Source organism: Diuraphis noxia, unplaced genomic scaffold, assembly GCF_037042655.1.
Source record: "Diuraphis noxia isolate RWA-SAM2 unplaced genomic scaffold, SU_Dnox_SAM2 contig0001, whole genome shotgun sequence".
NCBI classification, from domain to species: domain Eukaryota; kingdom Metazoa; phylum Arthropoda; class Insecta; order Hemiptera; family Aphididae; genus Diuraphis; species Diuraphis noxia.
This window is the reverse complement of record NW_028301711.1, coordinates 66,030,526-66,051,723: the sequence shown is the minus strand read 5'-3', so window position 1 is coordinate 66,051,723 and position 21,198 is coordinate 66,030,526. Positions and strand designations below refer to the sequence as shown.

The 21,198-nt window shown below is 28.2% G+C and overlaps 1 protein-coding gene across 2 annotated transcripts in view; it reads right to left on the bottom strand.

The window, feature by feature from the left end:
- Positions 1 to 10,894, bottom strand: part of LOC107168652 (galactosylgalactosylxylosylprotein 3-beta-glucuronosyltransferase P-like) — an 89,773-nt gene extending 78,879 nt beyond the window's left edge. The window contains exon 1 of one of the 2 annotated variants that reach the window (XR_016189522.1): positions 10,242 to 10,894. The gene's annotated coding sequence lies outside the window, so the exon portion shown is untranslated. The remainder of the gene's footprint in view (positions 1 to 10,241) is intronic. The other variant, XM_089216420.1, reaches the window with a different exon arrangement.
- Positions 10,895 to 21,198: the final 10,304 nt, after the last annotated feature.

Here is a 21,198-nt window from a genome sequence, read left to right as displayed (position 1 = left end):
TTCATAACTAAACTTAAGTAATTAAATTCAATCCAAATTATAATATAAATTAGTTTCTTAAGGAAATTGTAGTAAATAAATAATTTTTTTATACCACTTAAATATATACTACCTATTATATAATTAAAATAGAGAAAAAAAATTTTAATTTAAACTTGATATTTTATACTACTAAATAAAAACACTTTTAATTGTTTTGTAACTAGATTTTCTTAATATTTTCTAAAACTTCCATCGTAGTGTTTAGGAATGCACAAACAGAAGAATTAATCATAAATTAAAATAAAAACTAAGCTTAAATATGCATACCTATCATGCATAAATATTCAATTATTAATAAATATGTATCAACAATAAATTGGTCGATCTACAAACCAGAAATATTAAAAATTTAAAATATATAACGTATGCACGTAAAAAAAAATTAATGATAATACATTTATAAATTAATTATATATCTAAAAACATTTTAATCTCATTTAATGGATTTATTAAATTGTTTATACAAAAAATTTCAAATTTAAGTACTACCATAATAATGTATTATATTAAACGTTTAATCGATACGCATTACACAAATGTTAAATTTTAGATTCTGAGCGGAGCGAGGAATTTATTAGTTTTACAATGATGTTTATTTCTTTTTCTTTATTCTGTAAACACTTTTTTCCCACTAAACTTGCTCAAAAGTATCAAGTGTAGCATCTATTCTGAACGGTAATGTTCTTGAGCTGGTACTTTGAGAGGTAATTTTTTTTATAAGCATTTAAAATTCAAATTTTAACTAAATACGTAAAAATTACGGCAATTTTCAAATTATCTTAGATAGGAATTATTCACAAAAGTTTTTATTTTTAAATCTAAGATTTGAAAATTTTAATAATCTATAATATATCCTAGCTAGGCAGATAAACCGTCTCCGCTCAGAATCATGTTTCGTATACAATTATATAATATCATTTGATTCAAATTTAATTTCATCCATTACAGTAACCCATTTGTAACCTACTGTACAGCACAGCGACATCCCCGACTTACTCGCTTTTTAACACGGCCTTACTCATATAAGCTGTAGGTTTGTAAAAATACAATGCTTGTCGAGATACAGCTTTTATTATCTGAATGATTTTTTTATTTACAGCAATATTATATTTGATATAGTATTAATATAGAAATACCTATGATATGGTACTACGCCGAATACATCACAATATATTTAAATGTCAACATATTATTTTGTCGATTGACAGTGCTATTTCAAAATTCATATAATTTCTTTTATAAATTAACAATCATTTAAAATTCCAAATAATATGGATTATATTTGAAAGGTAGTAAAATCATTTTTTTTTTTTGTATTAAAAAAACGCATAGTCACGTCTCATTGGATTTAAACATAACAATAAATAACAGTGCATTTAAAAGTTAAACAATAAATATCGGAATTATTGTTTTTTTAAATAAATTTTACATTACCTTTAAACAAATAAAGTTTAAATGGACGAAATCTATTAAGAGTGCAATATTTTCTTGTTAATGCAGGTTGTAATAATGACTTCATTGAATAGATCAACTAAGTTTAGATTTTTGGATACCATCCAAAAAAAGCGACAAAAAGCCAACAAATACTGATTCGTTCGCAAAAAAAACCTATTTTTTTATTTTATTATAAAAATGTACGAGTGTTTTGAGAAAATGAAATTGGAATGTTTCCATATTAATAAATTCATTATATTTAACCAATTTCATTGCTCACTTTTAACATTTTGATGAAATAAAAATGTTTATAGAAAAAAAAAGAAAACTATATCACATCAACTCATTTTAGTTACGTGATGCGCACATAAGTAGGTGAAAAAATAATATAATTGGTTATCTGTGGATTTAACGATAATTAAATAGAACAAATAATCAGGATACAGTCTAATGTTATAATCATGATATAAGTTTTATTACTAAAAGTATAAAATTATGTAAATGCATAACACAGATAAATTACACCTGACTAAACAAATTATATATGATTTATCATCGACCTACGAGCTCTACAAAAATAACGAGCAAAGATCCAAAAAAAAAAGCTAGGTATAAAAGTGCAGTGGTTTGAACGATCGTTTTAACATTTCAAGCATTTAGAAATAAACAATTATTTATGTGGCTTTAAAAAAATTATTGAAATTAGAATTTGATTTACCCAATATGGTCAATATATTTTTTTTAACGATAGCTTATTACATTTTTCAGCTTTGTTATATTTTTAAAATTATATGCGTCAAGTGCGAAATGCATGGTTCATTTTAAATACTTATCTAAAAATACTTTACGAAGCATCTTATGTAGGTACTTAAGATGCGCTAAAAATTGTCAATGAAAAAGTGCGCGAAAACTAATACATTATTATAAAACCAATCAGTATTACCTATAAATAGGTAATATGAACGTAAAAGATTAACAAATTTGAATTTTTAAATTTGCTTAATTTATTTGAATCATGAAATTGGTTGTATTTTAATATGAGTAAAATAGATAATAACAAGATATGTTAACGAATTGATAAATTAATATAATTTGTTAAATAACTATTAGGTAATACTTATATGGACATAAATTATTTTTTCATAAAAAGTAATTAGTTTTTTAAGTGTAAAAAAACTAAGAACTGTACAACTCGATAACTGCATAAATAGGTAGGATATAATTGTTAATGTAGTTATTTTGAATAGTTATATTGTTTTAATAAACCTGAGTAATAAATTACAAAATATATAGATACCCTCAGTAGCTTTTTAAAGATTGAAAATTAATTCAAACATGACGCATTTATAGAACACTAGAAAATGAATATAAAATGAAAATAATGTACACACTCATTCCGCTCAAAATCTATAATGTTTCTTGAAAGGTTTTTTATTATACATTTATACAGTTTATTTAATGATGTTGGGTAAGAATAATCCATCACTAAGGTTTTAAATTACAATAAATAACGTTAGATTTCTCTCAACACAACGAATATTATAATAACATTATTATTCTCTTAATTTGAAGTAGGTATGTATAAAAATGCACTGTTTAATATTTATTAAAATGTCAGGTAACCTACTTACTTATACATTAAATAACAGCTATGGTGGTCATTGAGTAGGAGAAGGAGAAGTTACGTCATGAAATATCTTGATCTATAATATAATGCCCGTCCTAAAATTTTGCATACAGAATGAGATCCCAAACTTTAAATATATTAAATACCAAACTCGATAGAGTTAAACGTAAAGTAAATGTATTTCCATAATCTATAGTTGAAGTATTACATTTTGTTAGGATAGAATTTATCATTTATCACATTTCATTTACATAAATATAATTTCATACAGAGTTTGTTATAAATATCGATGATAATGTCATAGCGTGATAAACATAAAATATTATTGAAATTTTATCAAAAAAAAATCATTCCTCAACATAAAAATTGAAGACGAAAACATGTGTTTATAGACATATAGATATACATAAAGTTTATGAAAGCTTACAAAAGATAATCACAGGATTACTCCACACAGGAAAATTCTTTTTCCTCGAAAATACCGATTGATTTTGAAAACTATATATATATATATATATACAAATAAGTACGTAAAAAATGATTTAGCCACTATAACTTACCCAATAATTCCATTGGAAAAATGAATCAAAAATAAAAATAAATAAATTGACAAACAATAAAATCATGGTAGGTATTAGGTGTATATTAAAACAATTTAACACTCGACATAACTTTAAAAAAATTAATATACAATTACTAAGTGCCACGTGAAAATAATTGGGTAAGTACTAATGTTTAATTCACGTTTATGAATACCTACTTAATAGATTTGGATGTGAATTATGTCTTATGTGATAATGTATAATTTAATGAAAAGTATATATTATTAAGAAATTTCAATTTATCTGTTGCTTTTAGTAGAATTATTTAATTTAAAATTATATTTGAATCGTTAAGTACAAAAATTCCTTTTTTGTTAATTAAAAACTTAACATATACAATTTATACAGCGTATATTTTTAATTTAAGGATTTTAAAACGCTTTTCACTCGGGTTAACTCTGACCATCTGGGTTAGCTTTTAAGTTCAACCGAATAGAAAATAATTCATTGTTCACGGATCTTCATGATGACACATTGACGTTCAGTGATTAAAATTATCAATAGTGTCAGGATTTATTCAGGCACCTAAACATGCAATTGATGGTTTTCTACATTACGACTAAAGTGGAATTTTTTCCAGATTTAAACAACCGATTTCAAAGGATTTTAGTATATTCGTACAGAGTTGACATGTTTTGTGTTTCGCTTTTTTAACGCTCGATAATTTAGGTAGGTACCTTAATACATTGAGCTTAATACCCGTAATGTTTTACTGATCAATTTATTTCAGAGTAAATAAATACTTTCATTTAATGGAATTCATTAGTTTTTTTTTGCTTCTATCTTTCTGAAGGCCAGCGGACTTAAGTTATATTTCAAACGAACACTATTATATATGATTAGTACATCATAAATATATGAACAAAATTATGAACTTCAGGCATATTGTTTTGTTCGATTATTAAACATTCACATTTTTAGTGAATAGTAAACCATTTTATACAAACGTAATTTTCTCCTACATTGTCATTTGTAAAACAGAAAGAAAAATTTATTTTTTTACTCCCCATTAAAACGAAATGTTTTGTTTTGTAAACCGTAAGTTGTAACACAGGTAGCAGATTGAGATCTTTTTAAACTCTCGGTATACATTTAAGACACACTATCGTACAAACAGCAGTAAACTCATTATGCCACCACGTAAGCATTATAAATAAAGACAAAAAACCAACGAGTTAAATAAAAGCTACGTTTATTAAACTAAAATTACAGTGCGATTTCCTTTTACAATTACTGGTTAGTATTTGCGTCAATATTAAATTATATGTTAACTAAGTAGGTAGGCACCAATTTTAAATGCTAAATAATATGATTACAATTTTAATATAACGCGTTCATGGGCAAACGGCTAAAATTATTTATCGTTCATCACCTGACGGCAAATTATTCAAAATCAAAAATCAAAAATATAAAACTATAAAAATATAATTTTTCATTTACACTACAGTAAAACATTGATTAGGTAAATTAATATGAATGCAAGTATTAAAACAATTAAAATGCATTTAAAATAAATATTACTTACGTGTGTAATGTGCCTAATAAATTACTAGTTGAATAAGTCGTATGGAGCTAGTTTTAGAAATTTATATATAGTTCATGCATTTTAAAATGTACATATTTACAATTTGATAACTTTGTCTAATATACTTCATAAAATGAAAATATCATATGAGTAAGCATAGCATTTTATTTTTGATTCAAAATCAGTAATACCTCACTGTCATAGCGACATACTCTATTTCTTTGGTTTATTTTTTGACTGTCATATTTAAACAAATAATAGATAAAAATCTTGTTGATAATAATGTTCAACATGAAAACGTGTTTGGAAAATAATTTTTCACTGAAGTGTTTGGCAATAAGCCCTTTTGGCAATGACCATCGAACTACTAAACAACGTAATCTTCCAATTTTACACAGGGAAAATTCGAATTTAGTGTACGCCAAGTGTAGACAATTGTCGAATGTATTAAATTCTATTTTTTTCTTCAGATTACGTTGATAAAATTTCAAACATAAATAGTTGATTAACTTAAACATTATTATTTAAATACAGCCAATAATCAAACGGTTAACGTAATAATACATATTCTCAATGAGAAAATCAAATCAATTTTTATCGAGATTTTTATTTTATAGGTAGTAGGCAAATATAAATAATAATAATGTATCATCACGTAAACCAAATGCTAAATGATGTATAATAGGTCATATTTTATTTTATAAGCTTTTAGTAAAAACTTTTATTGTTAAAAAAAAAAAAAAAATCATTAAACAGTAATATCAAACATATGTGGAAATAATGTACCTACCTAGGTACTTTAGTTATTGCATTTTAATTTCAAATTTGGCTTTTAAAAATATAACTTTGTTATTCTCGGATTTATTACTCTCTCATTCGATTTAAAATTGTTGTACGTATTTATTATGGTGGGAAAATATAAAAAATTGTTAAATAACAATCATACGTTTTTGTAAATTCAGCAATATTAAATATTAACCAATATATAACCATAAATAACCAACATTTGATAATTTGTTAAAAATTTAACTATACCTACTTAATTGTTTTTGACATTTAAAAAAAATGTTTTAAATGAATAGAGAATTAAAAATTACCATGAAATATAAATATCATATTTGCATATATTATTATGTATTGCATGGAAGGAACTCGTTTCATTGTTTTTGTTTAATTATCAGTAAATTATCATTATCAGGAAAATAATTCGTGTGAAGGAAAATATTATAAAGTCGTTCAATTTTTAGAGGAATATGAATGATTGTTTTGTTCCTGTATTCATTAATTTATTCTTAGTAATAGGAAATTTAAATAACTTTTAAAAAGATTTTATATTTTTTCTTAAGATATTTTTCCAATATATATATATGTTACGGTAAAAGTACGAATACCGGTTAAACCTAGGATTTAGAGGTAAATCCTAGGTTTTGCCGACTACTGTTGGTAAAACCTAGGATACACAACATCGTTTGGTCAAACCCCGAATGATTTTTATAGTTCGGACTTTTACAAACGAGATTTGGTAAATCTTAGGATAAACAATCAGTGTTAGTAAAAGTCCAAACATTTTTACCAAATTTATTAATTATTATTATTATTATTATTTAAGCTTATATAAGTTAAAAATATTATTATTTAAGTTTATTTAGGTAGGTACTACATAAATGCCTATAATATATTAAATACACACATTTATATTATTGTTATATATTATGACAACAAATTTATATAATTATTACACAATATTATTGCTGTAATGCTGTTTATTATTATTGTTGTTATTATTATTAAATACTAATGCAAAAATTGACATATTAAATGCACTAGGAACATTTTTACTAGTATATTATTTTTATTATGATTAAATTTATTATTATTTTATTATTAAATTATTTATTTGTGCAGGCTTGGCTACTGTGACATCTCGAATTGCACAATACATTTTTGGATCGGCATTTACATCTGTTTGTTACACATATTTTTCAAACAGTCACACCTTATTAGTCCTTGTCCACCAGTCAAAGACAGTTGCGATACTGCTTGTCGAATACCAATTACATTATCTGGTATAATTGCCGATTCTAGAAAATTTTCTTCACATAAGGTGAACTGATTGCGAGTGAACAGTCGTGAGAGTGTTCTCGCTTTTGTACTCAGGCGATAAAAATCTCCATCCACAACTTGTAACACCTTAGCCATTAATGTGCGGGCATCAACTTTACTTCGATCGACTTATCACATATCTAGGTACCTTTTTGGCTAATTTATTGATTGTATTGATAGTGATTTGATTGTATGAATATTTAGGTACACGTGTCAAGGTTTTCCATTATCATGATGTATATGAAAATCGAAATGAAAATTCCCAAAGTCAATACTTAAATAATAATAATTATGATAATCAAGAAAAAAGCCGATCGCAGTTTAGTTGTCATAATATATAACAATAATATAAATGTGTGTATTTAATATATTATAGGCATGTAGTGCCTAGGTAGTAGGTACCTACCTAATAAACTTAAATAATAATAATAATTAATAAATTTGGTAAAAATTTTTGGACTTTTACTAACACTGATTGTTTATCCTAAGATTTACCAAATCTCGTTTGTAAAAGTCCGAACTATAAAAATCATTCGGGGTTTGACCAAACGATGTTGTGTATCCTAGGTTTTACCAACAGTAGTCGACGAAACCTAGGATTTACCTCTAAATCCTAGGTTTAACCGGTATTCGTACTTTTACCGTAACATATATATACATATATAATGCGTTATACAACCACCAACGTCACCGCCACTGGTTTCAATATGTTATAATTATTAAAATTTGCTTAAAATTCTGATTTATGCCAATCATTATTGACGATGTTTACAAAAAATTGAGTGAGTCGCCGCGGTCTTATTGGTGGGACATAGTCAGCGACTAGAAAACCGAGTACGAAAATGTTGAGGAAAATGTTTTATTAACAATATTATAACTGATTATTTGTTATTATTTTAAGTTTTTAATATGTAAACAGTATGTGGCTATTAATTCAATATTGCAATATCTTTTTTTCGGTACGATTAAACTTTAGTTGTTTACTGCATACATAGATAAACGAATTATTATTGAACGAAAATATTTCAAATCATTCCGAATATTTAGGAACGGGAAAGGTTTTTGTTACTTTTTAACAAGATGAAATTGATTCGTAAATTAGTCCCCTTTTTAAAGACATTTTCGAGCACTGATTTTTTTCAGTATTAATCAAGTTTGTTCAACTACTTACAACTAAAATGATAAATAAGCATAATATGATAAAATACAAACAAAAGTGTAACTAATGTACCTAACATCCATTATATTAATTAGTATCATAGTTATCATCATATTTAAAAAATAAGTCACTCAAATTAAAAGCGTTTGAAAAAATTATCTTGTAAAATTACTGCATTTATAATGTAATATGTAGGTACTTTCTACCAGGGCATTTTAAAAGTATATTTTCTGTGTCCAAATGGACACCCAGTTAAGACTAGTTGGACACCCAGTAATGAAATAATTCACCCACTGGGTGTCCTGATATCCTGTATCTAACGATTGTTAGTTGGTAATATTATTAATTATTTATTTCAGATTTAATTTTTTTAAACTTAATCATCGGAAAATAAAAATAGTTTTATTGCAAGACAAAACTGGTCACTTTAGGTGGTTATCAGACTTTTCGGAGAGCATCCGTTCCGATTTGAAGTAATTTCATCTGTTCTGTGATACTATTATCTATCTAATCTGTTTTAATTGTCATTATTTATTATCACATTATAAAGTTTAAAATTTGAATTACGTAGTGTAAAGAATAAACACGTCGTAATTTTAATATTAAAATTAATACATTTTGAAATTTAACGATGGAAAAAAGAAAAAAGAATTTACTGTTGTCTGTTTTATTTCAACAAAAAATCAAAGACAAATAAAAATGAAAGTAGCAGTAATGAGGTAAATTTTTCATCTCAACATGTTATGTTTTTATGATCAGTATAAAGTATAGAGTAATTCATATTAAGATGAATACTCCACAATTTATTTATTGCATATACTTACTGTAAAAAAGTAAAATACATTTTGAAGTACCAACTGAAATATTTTGACAGACCTACCTAGGTATCTATTTATTTATTGAAAAAAACAAAATTTAAAACATTATTTATGTTATGCCCAATAATTACCTTCATTTATTACCTTATATCACCTTAAAAATTGTAATAATTGATAGGTACCTAGGTAATATAATATAATATAATTTAATTAATATTTGTTATATGTTTATATTATATAATTATTTTATAATTTGTTGTTTGTTTTTTAATTAATAAAGGTGAGCTAATTTTTTTTTTTAAAGTGGACACCTAGTAAAATGTCACTAAAAATGCCCTGCTTTCTACTTACCTACTATATATATATATATATAAAAATAGTATAATTTGATTGAATTGAATTGAATTTAACGGAGTGCTTACATTTTAATGTACACTTAGACAATTCACTGTCGCAATCATAACGCAAGATGTTTATTATCACAATACTATAATTATTGTGATATTATATTAATTAATATTGTACAATGTATGTTTTATATTGAAATAATACGTAAATAAATTAGCTTACATAAATTGTAATTATCGTTATCGTTATAATGAATAGCATTTGAAAACATTATTACACAGTTGACAACAATAATATTATAATATAAACAATAGATAATATTATAATATTTTATAGTTAGGAATAATAATTATGTTGTATTATGTTCGATGAGTAATATTTATTTTTTTCATTTTGTTGATTAAATTATTAAAAGTATTAGATTTTCAAAATTCTAATACAACTTTAAACCACCGTCGGCGCTTAATGTGAACCCCCCTCACACAAATTTCTATTCTTTGAATTTCTCAAAAAACCTAATAAGATAAAAACAACAATCGCAACAAAAGTAAAAATAATTACAATTATAAAAAATAAAAATTACCTGCACAAAATCACGACAGACATCTCGTTATGGCTGTATCGCTTAAACATCGTCAATGTGGTGAATATTACAATCGCTTTGGACAGAGCCGCGACCGGCTTAGCAACGATACTGATTATCGAAAGTTTTGGATGATATTACGCATACATTATAATTTTGAAACGACGACCACCACCTGCACCACTATAACGTGTCGACGGCGATTATAGTGGCAAAGAAAGTTGCTGCGAGTTTTGGAAAATCGATATTTTTTCGAAATATTTTATTACTATAATGGGTCGCGGTGTGCTTGTTTTGTTTCCGGCGATTTACTGCCAGTGCCGGCCGTTTGGTAGTTCAATAAAAAATCAAATTTATTCCGATATAATATTGTACATATATGTATATATACACCGCGGAGGGTCCTCAAAGTGCCAGTGAAAATGCGACCGAAGGACGGCGTTGGTGGGTCTGATGAAATAATGTTAATGTTATCGTCGTCGTCCGGGGACGGTGTTCGGCCTGTTGTCGACACGAGTGTGACGGTTTTACTGGAAATTTTTTCACCCGACGAAAATCCGCCGAAACGAAACCGTCGGTCGCGCGGTGTCGTCGTCTCGCGGTCGTACCACGTCGTGCTGCGTCCGGTGTGCGTGCGCGTATGGCCCCGTAAATCGTGTGTTGCGACCGGCGGCGGCGGTGGCGTAGATTCGCGCTCGCGTTTCCCTAACCCGCGTATTATGGTGTGTCCGCCGCCTCGCCCCGCGCAGGGTCCACCGCCACCAACCGCCAGTCAGCACCTGCCGCCCTTCGTCACCCACCGATGAGTATTTATTTATATATACATGTGCAGTAACGGCGGCTAGAGAGCGTTACACGGTGTGGCGAAGCGTGTGTGCGTGTGTGTGCGTGAACGCGTGCGCGCGCTCGCGTGCTCGTCAGCAAACGGAGAGCGCCGAAAAATCGCCACCACCGGTGTGCCATTTACGCGCCGTCGTTGCGCTCACGGTGTATATCGGAAATACACGCCGCGCGCGCCGCCGACGCCGGCTGCAGCGGGACTTTGTGTCGGGCGCGTGCGCGCGTCGTCCAACCGTTTTTCACCGTCGCCAGACGGAAACGCTATTCTCTCGCTACACATTTTCTCTTCACGCCGCCGCCTCGTACTGCTCCTGCTCCTGCAGACCAAACGTTATCCGGCAGCAAGTCTTTTATCCCCGCGCTATATAGTCTTTTCGCACACGTCGCCCTTTGCAGTACAAAACGTTTCGTCGAAATTCCACACCCCCATCACCGTATTATAGTAGCTTTTATACGTTTGCCCGAGCACACAATAGCGACTGCCATTCGATAAGTCACCCCTCCCACCTTAAAGTATTGTGTGTACCTATATATTTGTGTAACTAATGGAATAAATGACGCGCTATAATCGTATGATATATACAATGTATATAATATACATTATGTAAGTGGGTGCACTATGTGCGGCTCCGATTTGTGATTAATCGAATTTCGACCATAAAAGATTAAACCAACGTTTTTTATCCGTATTTCCGGTTAATTCACATCATATATTATTATTATTACCGTTCACTGACTTTTTTTCAGCCTTACGTATTTAAGCTTTTGGAAACAACGCGAGAAAAACTATAGATAGGGACAAAACCGAAATGGGCGGTGCTACCCATGCATATGTACATACAACACTCGATTTAAATATTATATTTTAGAGGAGAAGAATAAGATATCCTTAAGTCGAAAATCAGAAATTAAGATTAAGAATCCGTGCAAGATACACACCACAGGGTAATTGGAAAAAACACCCGAGGAAAAAATAACCATTGAAAAAATACCTTGTAAAAAATGCCCACTGGTAAAAATACCCGTGGAAATAATACTCAGTAGAAAAAAAAACCAGTGGAAATAATACCCATGAAAATAATATAATAATTTAATAATTAAATTATAATAAATTATATAAAAGCATAGGTGATAATTTGTATTCAGACTTATATAGAGGTATATTATATTATATTTATAATAATTTACAATTAAATGTAAAACAAATAGGTAATTATCTAGTCTAGTAAGTATATAATTACATTTGGTAGATTCCACCACAGTGGCATATAACAATCACTTTTTAATTTAAATATGATTCGTTGGGGTTGAAAAACAATAAACTCGTATATTTTTAATACTACCGACGTTTTTTTCACTAATAAGGTCTGACTACGTCAACTAATCACGTGATAACTAATAAGTTATTAGCAATAACTAATAAGATAAATGCTATTGCAAGTGAAATAAATCATCATTTTTTAACCTTAACTTTTTATTTTTTCCTTTAATATTTCCTTTTATATAATTTATATTAGAATATGTAAAAGTTTTCAATTAAAACATCGTTTTAATATACATTAAGTACCATCTCACTTTTTACTTAACACATTAGGCGATTCGAACCAATTCGTCTCGTTTTTAGAACGTCTTGAATAATCACTCAAAATTAAACTTAAAGTCTTATATGTGTAGTATTATTATTCCATTGCGATTTAAAGAACTAAGTCTGCACACGTTTATGAATAATACTATATAACTACATAACATATTCAAGAAAATGGTGGGTAAGAGGATATCGCTCTGCTGTACAGTAGGTTGCAAGTAGTTTACTGTAATGGATGGTATTAAATTTTAATTCAATTACATGATATCATTACAGGGACTGCTTTTAACAGGGGCCATTATGCCCATGCCCCCCCCCCCCCCAAGACATGTTACTCTTTATTTTGTCAAATATTTTCATTGATTTAATCATGTATAACTATTGTATCATATTAATTATTATGTGATAATATTTTAATCTAAAACACGGTTTTATAAGTTATAAGTAACAACAATAAAGGTAATTTAAATTTCTAATATAAACCTTATTAGAATCAAAACTGCAATAGTAATATTACAATTCTTAATCATTTTATTTCAGGATTTGAACTTTCCAAAAATATGCCTATTTTCAAGGCTATATATACCAGATACTTACCTATTTTTTTATTTCATTAATATTAATATTTGTATATATTTTTTTATGTATTATATAAATAGTAAATACACTGTTAATTTTTACTCTAAATAATAATGTACTTAATACACAAATTCTTGCTATTGCTATATTATATAAACACTTTCTGCCTAATTTTATTATAGCGTAAATATATACATACAAAAAAATATCCCCCCCAAGCAAAGAACTTAAGTCCCCCTGTATCATTGTATACGGAAAACGATTCTGAGTGAAGACAGTTTGTTAGTCTGGTCCAGGATATGTTATACTTATAATATTAATTAATTATATAATAATAATTATATTGTTATTATTTCATAAAAAAAAAAAAAAAAATGTAAATATACATTTAAAATAAATTCCAAACTAATCAAATCAAATTCATTATGTAGGTACCTACCCGAGTAGGTAAATATACAATTTACTATAAAGTATTAATATAAGTCATTAACGTTATTAAATATTAATATTAGAATATAAAGTATACTCCAGAAATTTAAGCACCCACGGGCCACGAATCTTTTTAAATTACAAGTAATATAACAATATAACTAAAATTGTTATTCTTGATTATTCAATATGTAATTTAATCCAAATTTCAACTTAAAATAATTATAAAATAAAATTATGTTTGATAGTTTTTAGATTTTTTTCGCAGCAGAATTTACCACTTTTTTATTACACTCAATTCTTAACTATAAAATTAAAACATGTCAACATTTGAACAATAAACAGTTATATATAAAAAAAATTACCTATGTATTTTAATATTTTCCAACTGCTATTATACTAACTTATGGAGAACCTAAATAATAACCTTGAATTAAATTTTTAAGTTTTGTGATCCAGCGAATAAAAGTTTATTGAGGTTTAAATACTAAAAATCTAAAAAAACGGAAAATTTCAAATATCTATAAACAACTTAAAAATTGTTGAAATATTTGAACATTTTATCAAGTGTAAGAATTGATATGGTGTGAATTTCAAGTTTCAATAGTTATTCACAAACGAATAAGAATATCGGTAGGTCCTTATATGAGAAATTAAGTGAATATTCAATGTTGTAATGCAAATGCTCATAAAAATTTAATTTGACTTTCTGTTAGAAATTTTTTATTCGATAAAATTAGCCAAATTCATGTAGAATCTTGTATTGAATTTTCAAATCTTAGATTTAAAAAGATCACTAATATCAAAATTCGATTTTCTCGAAAGTTTATTTTGCGTAAAAATTTCCGTTTTCCTTAATTTTTTTTTGTTGTAATTTAAAATTTGAATTCCCAAACACACCAACTAGATTCACTTTCCAACCGGAAAAGCTACTGAAGTTGAAAATAATTTGCGAATTTTCGTGATTTTTACGTATGTTGTTAAAATTAAAATTTGATTGTTTGTAAAAAAAAATTGTGCCTATGTATTTTTAATATTTTTTAACTGCTATTGTTAAAATGTGTTAGAAGCCTTGTATTAAATTTTCAAGCTTTTCTACCCAACAAATAAATTTTTATCGATATTTATAGAAAAAAAAAAACTAAAAAAGTTGAAAAATTAAAATGTCAGTAAACAGCTCAAAACAAATCAAAATATTTTGAAAATTTTATGGAATATATAAAATGCCTATATAAACATTCAGTGAAAATTTCAAGTATCTGCGCTCATTTAGAGTTACACCAAAATAAGAAAATCGCTAAATGTGAAATCCAGTGAAAATCCAATGTTGTAAAAATTTAAATTTCAATCGCTCATAAAAATTTAATTTGAATTTTCGGTGGACTTTTTATTTGTGATAAAAATTGAAAAACTTTTAAGGAATCTTGTATTAAATTTTTAAATCTGAGATATAAAAGGAAAATTTTTTATGAATTTCTAGCATAAAATAATTTACGAATTTTCGTGATTTTTACATAATATGTTGTCAAAATTCAAACTTTGAATGCTTATAAAAAAAAAAATTGTGACTATTAATTTATTTTATTTTTCAATTGCTAATGTAACAATATGTTAAGAGCCTTGTATTAAATTTTCAAGCTTAAATACATTTTTATCGATATTAATTTAAAAAAAAACTAATAATGATCGAAAATTGCAAATACCTATGAATAGTTCAATTTAAGTCGAACATTTTTGAAAATTGCATGATGGATCCCTGTGTGCATTAATGTGATTTTGATATCCCAGCGATTGTATTTATAAGTCTCAAATGTGACATCACATAACTACTACAATGTGATTTCCAATAGATGTTATGAAAAAAAGTGTTTAAAAGTATGTTCTCTAAGATTTCACAAAGTGATTTCTATGCAATTTAATTTTGTAATAACGAATAGAAATAAGTATTCGATTACTATGTGAGTTTTTGTAAGCGATTTCGTATAGATTTATCAATTAGCAATAATGCAATTGCCAAATGCGATAACACATAGACATCTCAATCTTGTCATTGTGTCGTGACTCCATTAAATTATATAGCATTATGTATCAAGATCCCATTTCATCTTGTTTAATGAAATCATTTTATATTGACAATAATAATGATAATTTTTATAAATCAATTGGCTTAGACTGTTTAAAAAGTAAATGTTTGTATATACCAACAGGTAGCAAATCTATTGATATTGCTTTACTTCATGAAGTATAATTTGTTTTTTTAATGCTAATAATTAATAATTTCTGTACTTTTAATAGTTAAGAATGATAAGATAGTTGATAGTTAAGTTAAACTATTAATAAAGAATTTAATTTTGTCAAAAATTGAAATGAATACCAAATTGTTTTATTTATTGCTTGTGTTTAAATCTACCTACATAATTTAATTTTAATAACCAAATAAAGAAATAAAGTAAAACTTTATATGACTGCATAACAAACTAACAAATAAAGTTGTTTGGTAAGGTAATAATTATTACTAAAGCAAGGACTTTCATGCACTAAAAATCATCAAATATGCACTTATGCGTCAAAAAATTAAAAATATGCGGTTAAATATGCCCTTAGAAAAATTAATTTTATTATTATTCTGTATAAGTTTTAACTAGATTTATATTATTAAATTCATTTGGAATATTTTTTGAATGTTGGATCCCACCCATTCTTCTTAATTATAGTTGTTAGGTTGTAATTATTATGTTCTAAAGAATGTTGTTTAATATTAAAGTGAAATTGCCAATTCATATCAGTATAGCACCATATTAGCATTTTATTGATATTTTAATTTTTTAACAAGTTGTGAGAATTTTAAAATTTGATTTTTTCTAAAAGCCAAGGCTGGCAAATTACTCAGGGTTGCTTATACAGTATATTACTTACCAATAACGACCGACTATTATACAAGTCTAAATACACTATGTTATTGTCACAAGAGTATCTGTTTGGTGTGTCCCAGTAGGTTAGGCGTAGGTCAAATAGGTTAGGGGTAGAGGATTCAAATCCGTCCGGGGGCTCCCTCCGAGTTAATGCATGTGGAATATTTTTTTTCATTTTTTCTGACACTTTGTGAAGTCTATGCGAAGTCACTGTGCTGGTATTGGGAAATCTCATGTCTCTCAATCTGATTGCTTATGGAAGTAACATTGTGATGAAACATAGAACATTGTTTTGCGACATCTCATTCAGTAACTTCACAGGTAGAGATATTAACGGTGCCTAAGACATCTCCGCGATAACTATAGGCATTAATATTAAACTTCACATGACACAAAATAACTGCTATATAACATCTCTGAGAATGATTTTTGCACACAGGGATAGAATATACTTATATAAACGTTCGGTGAAAATGTCATGTATCTATGGTCATTTGTTTTAATGTTACATCAAAAACCAAAATCGATTTTGATGAAAACTGATTGTGTGTAAAATTTCCCGTTTTTCCGTTAATTTTTAGTTTGTTATTTTCGATTATTTTGAAAAGTATTAAGAATTTTTTATTTTTGACTTTCTGATCGAACTTTCTTTTATGATTCACTTTCTGATCGAACGAGGTACTGAAGTTAAAAATCGAAGCACTTTTACTGCCCCAAAACATAATGACAGACACACAAAAAAAAACACACACATCATGGTAAAATCAATACATTCATCGCTCCGCTCAGAATCTAAAATGGTGTTTGTATAGATTTTTCCGGCGTTTTTGAAAACTATTTGGAATATTTACCTCCCCAATGCACCAACTAGTTTCAGTTTTCAATCGGAAAAGCTACTGAAGTTTAAAATCGAAACATTATTTCGACAATACACACGCACACGCAAAATCAATAAAAATCAATACATTCATCCGAAACTTCGATCTAGATCTACTTCCCCTTCACGAACTCCAATGATAAATTCGATGAACAACTTTAAATAGCATCTGAAACTACTATCCCAAATAGAGACCTATCTTTCACTCTCAAATACATAATTGAACATTTTTCAATCAAAATCATTAATATGCATGAATGCATGATTTATGAAAACAAGTTGGATGCAACTAATCTTCTCAAACTAATTGAGCTGTTACACAGTAGTATACTTGGTATCTACAATAATGGTTATCTGTAATAACTTATGATATATGACTATATGAGTATCGCGTTTGGTCATTCAGCATTTTTGATACAATAAAATTAGTATGCTTTTAGCACTTGTGTGTATTACATCTTGATTTCTATTTTGTTGTACAATAAGTACGTTTATTCTTTCTAATTTAATGTTATTAAATTAATTGCAAACCATAATACTACTCCCAGTGTTGGCCAAAATAATTTTTAAAAAATGGTTTTAATATTATTTCTAAATCAGAAATGCTAATATCTAGTGCGCCATTTCGGACTTATAATTGGAGATCAGATACCTAGAGAAACTAATGTATGGTGTTTATATTTGAGTTTGCAGCTTGAATTTTGATTCTTTTATTGCTGAACACAATTAATCATACAAACAATATTCAGAAACTCCATTTAAACCAAAATTTCATATTTTTACTCATTATGGTAGATTATTATTTAAAAACGGACTAATAATGTTGACAATTGTAATTCGATTTGAAGCTAAACACAAAATTCTTAAATCTATTGTTAATTTTATGCCATGTCGGATTAAACTTGTGTATACTTTAACATGTAAACTACAATTACAATCTATGAAACGCTTGTGAACACTTTTAGGATTACAGCATCAGTAAAAGTTGGTACTAGTAAAAGTGTGATTTCCAAAATAAAGTTAAGTTATAATGTATAAAAAACTATATTTTCGGGTTCGGCTAATGTGTCATTGAGTATAGGCAGTATAGCAGCAATTCCCGACCTGTGGGCCGAGAGAAATGTAGGTAACACTTGGCCGCGGACGCTGGTCTGTTCGGTGTCAAAGGTTTCATAAGACTTCATAAGAAATATGCAAGTATTTGACTGAGTTTTCGTTCAGTCATTACAAAACTCGAGTTTCTGGTATTTTGGCGTCAATTCAAAAATGGTCTATGGTCGAAGTATACGTACGATCATTATTTCACCCATATTCGGGGTAGAAAAAAGACATATATTACGTTTTCCTATGAGTTATGGTACATTAAATTCGTTTAATGTTTAATCCTTACTTCTTAAGGCTGTCCCACACAACTGGTGTACTTGGCCAATGTTGGTCATTGGTGGTCAGTGACCAGCCGTGTGGGAATTTGAGCTGGTACAATTAATGTTGGTCACTGGCCGTTTCCCGTCGATTGACGGTAAATGGTGCACAAGTCAAAGAACGGCCAGTAATTATGATGTGCATTGGTGACAGTTCCCACACGACTTGGCAAGTGACTTTCAGATTACTGGACTTTAATATAAAATATTTCGCTAATTTAATAAAGAATATTTAAATTATTTAAAAACGTTTGAATTGAAGATTTGAAAATGATAATGACGTATTATTATGTTTCAATGTGTGAGGTAATAAAGGATATAATATGTTCCTTAATAATTGTATATAGGCAAACCTATAAAAATTATTATTATGGTAAAACTACGTATACATACGTACCTACATAGATATTACCCAAGTTATATGGGTATTAATTAAATTTTAAAAATGTTGACTGTAAATAATATTTACCTGCAGTACCTACCTATAGTTATATTTTATAAAACTATTTTGGGAGTATTTACAAAATATTTCCGGTTTCAAAATTGGAGAATTATTGATTCCGCCGAAACTACCTGTTTAGAAAAAAGGTTTGTATCGATTCCGCCGGCTACTGTTTAAAATATCTACATATCGATTCCGCCGGCTACTGTTAATATTATTTACATATTGATTCCGCCGGACACTGTTTATCCCCCACCCTTGTATATGTATTTCATATAGTAGAATACAGAGTCGGTAATATATAGGAAATATACGATTTACAGCAATACGTACGGAATAAATAAACAGTAGCCGGCGGAGTCAATAGCCGGCGGAATCGATATAAAATCGGCGGAATCGATATACGCCCTCAAAATTATCCAAATACTTCTATAGTATATTTATTTATAGTATTAATTATTGAATATTAATATGTTATACAATATTAGGCTCAAGGAGAAATAATAATTTAGTATACATTTGTATGTTGTTCAAAACGTGTGTATTGCGCAGTACACATTCGTTTAATTGATATAATATAGTTGTGAATGTTAATGCTTAATATAATTTAATTAAAATGGATTGGTCGAATGAAATGACGATGGAATTTTTGGATGCGTATGAAAAAGAAAGTGTGATATGGAATCCTAAAAACAAATCTCATAACAATCGAAATTTTGTAAACGATGCATGGAAGAGGATTCTTAAGGACTCAGTTTATCATATGATGTAACAGTTTAAAAAAAAAAAAGAAACCCTGATGTCAACATTTCGGCCGTTGCATCAAAAGGTTAAAGAGAGTATGCGAACCGGTACTGCTCCAGACAATGATTTCAAATCAAATTAGTTTGCTTATAATAAGATGGACATGTTCTTAAGAGACGTTTATGAAAAAAGAACCACAATTAACACAGAGGTATGTATTTATTTTAAAAATAAGTATTATTTAACAATATTTATCCTGCCATGGTAACTTACTATTTGTTATAAAATAATTTTCGAATTCGTCCCTAATTTGTTTTGCCTCGATCGCCGATTTCCTAGCGACTCTATTTCACCTCGCCATGTACCTGGGATGATTTCTCCTGCATTTTTATAATCCAAAACTCCAGGCGACGAATAAATTTTGGAAGATGTCCTACTTTTTATTAAAAAGTTATGAAGTTAAACGCATGTCATAACGATATTTGTTGCATTTTTTGGTTCTACTAGCAACGGTTTTCTTAACACACGAATAACGGATGACATAATCCCAAACACGTTTTCTACTAATCGACGAGCTCGCCGCAAACGATAGTTAAATAATTAAACTATACAGCACTGTCCATTTTGAACTGATTAAAAATGAATAGAAAAAGTTATTTGGTATACTATACCATCTATGAGGGAGATATGATCAACGGCCAGCCCAATATTTTCCAAGTACTACTAGTCTATAACAATTGTTAAGAACACCAGTTGTGTGGGAGATATAACCAACGACCAGCCCAATATTTGTCAAGTGCTACCATTCACCACATTGGCCAAGTAAACCAGTCGTGTGGGACCACCTTTAGTCAGCACTCCATGCTAATAAGTCTTAGCAACAAAATATTAGGAGATAAGAGAATACTATTTTATACCTGTTATCCCGATTATGAATACTGAGAAGTATTAATTTATTAATTTTTTTTGTTCATGTAATTCAGAATAATTATATTAAAATAGATATAATAATTTAGAATAATAAGTAACCTAAAGGTTAGGATGAAAAAGAAAAACGCTATTTAAGTGGTTATAATATATAAAACTATTTATGTCGTGTTATTTTATTGCCGGTGAGGTAAAACGTAG